This window comes from Dinoponera quadriceps, unplaced genomic scaffold (assembly GCF_001313825.1).
Source record: "Dinoponera quadriceps isolate SergipeBrazil2010 unplaced genomic scaffold, ASM131382v1 scaffold424, whole genome shotgun sequence".
Taxonomy (NCBI): domain Eukaryota; kingdom Metazoa; phylum Arthropoda; class Insecta; order Hymenoptera; family Formicidae; genus Dinoponera; species Dinoponera quadriceps.
The window spans coordinates 435,197-442,302 of record NW_014554557.1 but is presented as its reverse complement, the minus strand read 5'-3'; the positions used below and the strand labels follow the sequence as shown (position 1 = coordinate 442,302).

The window sequence follows — 7,106 nt, the reverse complement described above, 5'->3', positions numbered from 1 at the left end:
GGGGGGGGGGGGGGAAGGGCGTCTGCATACTACGCCGCTCTTTTACGACTTCATTAAGGCACCGTTACGAGCTAGATACCGGCGGGTGAACAAAGTGTGCACTTACAGAGCGGGGCCTTCACGATAAACCGCGTCGATTTATGAACATCGCGCGTGGCTTAACGGCCGTTACTAATAATTTTTCGCTTCGAGATGCGCCGCCGTCGTCGTCATCGTCGGTCGTTCCGCAGTTACCGGCGCGGGCGAACCACTTTGGCAGTAAACGACGGGATAATGGTTTGTTGATAGCGCCCCCCTCCCCTCCCGGCTAAGATTTTAATTTGCCGGACGCCGCTCCGAGGCACAAACGCGGGCACGGATTCGGCATCGAGCGGGAATTCGCGAAGTTCGTTACGCGCGGCATCGGCCTCGAAGCTAACGTAACTTCGGCGCACACGTGGAAATGCGAGGTCCATATTCGAATGATATCGCGCAGGCCGCGTTAAAAATAACGTAGAATTATGCAGTGTGCCGGTGCACTCGACGCGCTACTCTACTACGCACCGGTCGGATTTTCGGGATCCATTTGTGCAGCGAGTGATGTATTAAAGATGCGCCTACGTGTATCGGTCAACTGGATTAATCAGCCGCGATCCATCCACGCACGCTCGTCGAATTATTCAAGCGGATTCCTGCGAGAGTCTCGTTAAAATACGCGGAACATTTTATCCTCGGAATGAGTCGCGTTTCGCGTTAAAAAGAAGATGAAGAATTTAGAACAAAAGGGAGAGAGAGAGAGAGAGATTGCGATTAAAATATTCATGCAGAGAAATAATAATCTTAGATCAAAAACAGATATGTTTTCGTATGCAAGCAAGAATATTATAACATTCTTAGAAGATTTTTAGTCTTGCATCGATCTAAGTTCAATCAAATCAAGACCAAAAGTCTCTTAAGAAAATTATAATATTCTTGCTTATATATGAGAATATCTATTATTGATTCAATTTTTCTCCCGTGTAATTATATGAGATCGTAGAGTGCGTAGTATCTCTTTTCTTGTATTTTTGTTTTTCGCTTTTATTAAATCGCCGCTGGAAACGAGAACCGTTAAACTTTGTCGCGAGCACGCGCTCCAAAATTCGAAGCGCATTTTTGCACCATCGAGAAGTATCAGTATTCAATATTTTTTTTCTCCCCCATCGTAGTCGAAGCGATACTACACGTTGCGTTGACCTGATTACCGCGCAACGGAATGCATTCATCGGATATTTGTTTGCATTCATGAAAAAAAGAATGCCTCGGCGTAATTATGACTGGGGATTTTAATTTGCGCGTCGACGAGCGCGTATAATATTATACGATTCGACGGGCTACCTTGCGATTTGTCGATTAAAATTTTATAATTTGCGAGGCAAACCGAGTTTTCCTCGCTGAAATGAGTAATTCCGCGCGCCGTGATTACCGAAACGCCTGCCGGATGTTTCGATAAATAGAGATACGGTGCGATTTGCGTAAACTTAGTCCCATCGATGCCGCGTTTAAGAGGATTAAGGTTACTATAATAGCAGTGTCCTTAATCGCCAATATAACGTAGGTTCAAGTTCAACCGCGCCGTTGCGGCGATGTGATGCTTTCCCCGAGAAAGGTAAACGTCGGTACGTTTACAAAGTAAACAGTGTGCATAAATGTTTATGGTATACGTGAATTTAATAACGACAGGGACTTCACGGTAATGAGGGTGAAGCGTATGAAAATATTGATGCTGCGTGCGCTGACAATTGAAGCAGCGAGATCAGAAGCAGCATCGAATCTATCTTTCGTGCGTTCGTTTCCAGGATATGCGATCGCCTGTTTTAACGGAAAAAGATCCGATGTCATAAAATGTAATGAAATGTTCGAGAAATGAGGATGTTTCTTGTATATATCTCTTTTTTTTAATCACCCAACTCACGCACACAAAATGGATTCGCAGGGCAACCGTTGTCGTCGCTTCGATTTATAATCAAGGACCGAGCACGAATGGCGTTTCGATTATAGAACGGTGGTACGGAAGAGTAAGATCGAACACGCGAATTCGAGTGCGTCGAAGGACGTCGAAAAATGGACCGTTTTGCTCGAAGCAACGAGACGATCGCGAGTATTTTGCTCACGAGGGGGAGATACGCCCACGCCTATTAAAAGAAGCTTTTACTCCGCGTATATTAAAAAAAAAAAAAAAAAAAAGAGGGAAGAAAAAAGCGAAATACCAGCGAACGCCGAAATTTAACGCCGCGAAAGCGATATCTCTAGTTGCACCAGATATGCATTTCGATATGTTTTTTTGTTTAAAATGTAGCTCGGGCGTCGGTAGGATTTTGCGTCCCGTCATATAAGTCCCCTTTTTCCCTCTGCATTTTTTATAACGATATACGAAGATCGCCGCTCGTGCGTTGCGATGTACTATGCAAACAATGCGTATACATATTTATACGCTGCTATAAGCATCGCAGCGATAAAATCGCCGTTATGATGAGAATCGAGCGGAGCGGAATATTTGAATACTATTTAAACACAGCGAGCCTCTCGCGAGCGCGCGCGCGCCCCCAGCTTTTATGCACGTCGGAAATGATTAAAGTTTTACGCCGTTCTAATTCCGGACCACCTCCCTGCCAGACATAGGATCTGTCCGTAAGTTTATCGTCGTCGTTTCACACGCGAGTCGTCGTAATTGGAGCCACCGATACGGGGGATTATTTCTTCATCGCCGAGCTAACCGCGGCGCGCTTCAATTTTTCACGTTACCGGAGCGATTAACGCGCACACACACGCACACTCACACGCATACAAGATTATAAATAAAAATATATAAATATATATTACGTACGCGTACGAAGATGCATACGGGCGCACAATGCGGCGGCATATTCGCGATTGCATCGAAACACGTAATACCGGTGAGAGTCAAGAGCGTAAAAGTTAACTCGCAATCGAGACGAAATTATAGGTTGTAACCGGGCGAGCTTCACGCACGAGAGCTGTACGGATCGTAAAACGTCGGCCGTTCATTCATGGAAACTCTGAATTCTTCATGCCAGGCGCGCGATTTTATTAGGTCGCCCGGCGGCGGCGTAACGTTTCAACGGCGCGCTCTTCTAATTTGCATGCTCGTCGCTAAATCCGCCGTGCAAATTTTGCGCTACTCCTACCTGCGCCAAACATTCGGACTACGGGAGGGGACATTAACGCGTCTCTCAAACGTGAACGCACTTCTCGGGCATGTGTGGGCCGCGAGCGCGACGTGAAAAATGCGAGTGTGCAACGTCAGTCAGTTGCATCACGAAAAAATTAACTTTGCTGGCTGCTTCTCTCTCTCTCTATCTCTTTCGCGCGCGTAAACTCGCTCACACGAGTGAAATCCGCGGCCCTCCTTGTCTTCCCTCACGGCGAATTTTCTACTTCCCGATCGGTGCAGCGACCGATTCTGCCGAAACTCACGGCCGGAGAAATTCAACCGCTTGCGCGCATAAACTTCGCAGCTACGTTCAAGGATATGCTCCGTTTACATATTAAACGGTCACAGTTTACACGCGCGCTTTTGTCGGCAATTTTTAACGAAACGCGAACAACAACGATCACTACGGCGGAAGATGTGTGAACTCCGGGTCATGGGAGAACTGAACGTGCGACCGAAGATTGTTAGAAGGAAAACAACACGCGACTTGCCTCGCTTCCTTTTTCTCTCTCTCTCTCTCTCTCTCTCTCAACCCGTTCCGTCCCTCTTATTCACTGCAACTTCGCGAGTCTGCGATGCCGCGCCAGTGGAAACAGTCATCGCCGTTCGGCCGCGAGGATTTATTTATTAATCGCTGGCTCGCGTTAACGAGAAGTCGGTGTCACCCCGTTATACCGTGTTTCGCTAGGATTCTCATTCGGGAACTCACAGGAGAGAATTTATCCCGCCGGAACGGCGCGCACGGCGCGCTGCATCGTTCGGAGCAAGTGCGGCGGTCACGAATGCAGCAGGCTGCCGCCGAATTGCGTTACGCAGTGTATCCGCACGAACGCACCCACGCCCGCACGCACGCATGCACGTACGTACGCATGCAAGCACGCACGCACGCACGCACGTCGTGATAAACCGCCACGCGTGTCGTACGTTTATTTCCGTCGACGGAAACGTGACACCCGCTGCGCGTTCGGGAGCCGTGAACCACCCGTCGCTCCCATTGAAGAGTCGCCGGCGGACTGCGAGCTCGCACCGTGTCGAGACGTGGGAGTGGTGGGAGCATGGGAGGAGGAGGGGGGAGGGGGGAGAGCGTAGTTCTGCGTCGGCGGGCGGAAGAGAGACGGCGACCCGCGGTTACGCGGGTTCGAGAGAGCGGGAGGAAGCGCGACGATGCGAGAGACGACGAGTGCAGTCGGCGAGGAAGCGCGCCAGACGGAGAAAGAGCGAAAGCACCGCGACGAGGGTGCGAGGGAGGGGGTGGAGGGATGGTAAAAAGAGAGGGCACGAGAAGCGACAAACGGAGAAAGAACGATCGACGGCAAAGGGACGCGGATGGCGACGAAGAAACGCGAATGCCCAAAGCGTCGGGGCGACGAGGAGGAGGAAGAACGTGCGAGCGAGCGAGGAGAACGAAAGAGGAAGAGAGACAGAGAGCTCGTGGACAAGGACGGTCGTCCGGATAACCGCGGGGGTGACAAAGTCGGCGAGCGATATCCCTCTCCGCCCCGATCCTGATACTTCCCTTCCCCTTCCCCTCCTCACTCTACCCACACCCTCTCTTTTTCGCTATCCAACCCTTCTCTGTGCCTTCCTCCCCCCCCATGCCCCCTCTACTTCGTCCTTGCAACCTCGCCTGCTTTCTCTCGCGCTTCATTCTTCTCGCTCGTATCTGACAGTTTGCACCCTCCGCTTCTTGCGCCTTATACGCGCCATTTTTTTCTCCGGCAGCTCGCTCTTTAGACACATTTCGCGATCTTCTCTCGGGCGTTCTCTTCCACGCGGAGTCCTTCTTACTTTATGCGCGGCATCTTCAACGGAACACACGCTCGGGCGCGTGTAGACTACCGCGCGCAAAGCACGAGAGGACTGTTTGCGCCGTGGGACGTCGTGATTACCGTCGGAAAATGTCTCTCGAACACGGAGCGCGCGCGAGAGTCCTTTGATTACGCCCACGCCGCGGAAAAACCGTGTGGGCGAGGGAAAAATTTCATCGGCGTGTTGCGAAGAATTTCGCCCCAGAAATTGCGTAGTTTCCATTGAGCGTGCCGTCGTTGAACTTTAAAAATCGCCGGAGACTTTTCCGCACACTTTTCAATGTTCAACGGTCGAAGAAATGCTTGCGCAGAATTTATTTTAGTGGGTAAACTATCTCCCGCAGCATCGCCACGTAAACCCATTGTACAAGCTACGTTTAACTTATCCGGCTATCATAAACAATATAGATTCTAACAGCTGTCCGATAGCCCCGAGGACTTCGAGATTCGCGAATAGAACCCCTCTAGGACCTACGATAAACTAGGAATCGATTACCGCCATATGTAAATGTTATCCTTGGCGTCGATAATCGATAGCGCTCGCGCCAAGTTTCGAACAGTTTCCATTCCGAAATTATCGCATAATTTGCTGTTAAAATCGCCGGCGTTAAAATCTCTCGAACAATCCAGGATAATATTAGAATTTCATGTGATCATATTAATTGAAACAAATAATGTGTTAGAGATATTGGAAAAGTGTCAGAGGTAGAAAGATACAAGACAGATATAGGACGGGAAATAATTAACAGCTTTGAGTAAAAAGAAGAGAGGGGGAAACGTATAATAAAAAGAAATGCGAGGGCGAAACCTAGAATATCTCTTATGTACACATATTTTTTCCGGATTACGATTTATTTTCACAGTTCATAGGGACGATCAATGCGCAATCATGAAACGGCTTATGTGTAATATCTCGTAAAATTTGATATCGCAGATTGAGTTTTCCACACGCCAAACCTGGCTCGACTCATGGGGGTAGTTCTAAGTGGGCCAACGAGGATAAACGATATTATTAGAAAGCTTCCAGAAAGCTCGCTAGTTCGGTCTCAAGAAGCGTAGGAACAACGTACCACAAGCATACCGTGGAAAGAGAATTATTAATGAAAAAGCACTAATTAAAGTGTGTAACGAATAAGTAAAATATGGCGGAGAAGTAAAACAACACGCGTTTCATTTTGAGCTTGGAGTAAGCTTCTTCGAAATAAAATACCACGACTCTTTGGTTTTTTGAAAAATCTACACGATTTACTACTGTTTCAAAGCCGTCGCGGTTGCAGCATTCTTACGCGTCTGCGCTTCTAATCACTAGTGTTGAAATCATAATCATTGACATTATTACGCGCTTAAATCTGATTTGATTGCACGAGCGAACGTTTTAATTAAAATCAATTTTATTGAATGTCCGTGTGATTATAAACTATCAGTTACAGACATTAATTTTAACTTTCCAGCGTGATCGCTCACGCGATATTAATACGACCGCAGTTATCGTTAATTGTTGCTGCATTTACGGCGAAACTTTGTTTACAACGGAACGTGCTTGCAAATATTCCTGTCAAATATAGCTTTATGAACTTTCATCCCGATGGGATCTGCCTTCGGCAGAAGTAGCGCACGAAATTCCAGCTCGCTGATACTTGGTTTAGATCTGATTCTAATCCCAGTCAACCTAATCGAAACTTTTCGCATTATTCTATAATGTTTCTCTCCCACTCGGTAGACTCGCTCGGATTCGAGAGTTTTAATTTCGTTAGTTCATTATTACTATTCGCCTTCGCCTCTACTCTCTGCTGATCTTACACTAGTAATAGGAAGATAAACGGAATTAAAAGTGTTAATTGGAAGGGAAAGTATCGTTAAAGCATTCTGAGGAAAAAAAATACTTCAGCCAGCTAAGGTAGCAAACCATTCGCGTAGAAAAGTAAAAGTAAAATCGAGGCTAGATTTTCTTAATTGCCCCGGCTATGGTAAATCTGCATTAAGTCGCTCTATTAAATGTCCGACAAATAAAAGGCGAAACATAATTCTCTCCTTCTCTCTCATAAGAGAACGTGATAAAGTACCTTATTGATTTTAACGTGTTTTATCTATGAGAAGAAAAGAAG

General features: G+C 47.3%; 1 protein-coding gene across 1 annotated transcript in view; it reads right to left on the bottom strand.

Annotated features, from left to right (window-relative positions):
* LOC106752052 (chaoptin-like) overlaps positions 1-3,995 on the bottom strand; it is a 93,593-nt gene extending 89,598 nt beyond the window's left edge. The window contains exon 1 of the mRNA XM_014633446.1: positions 3,903-3,995. The gene's annotated coding sequence lies outside the window, so the exon portion shown is untranslated. The remainder of the gene's footprint in view (positions 1-3,902) is intronic.
* Between the last annotated feature and the right edge of the window lie 3,111 nt (positions 3,996-7,106).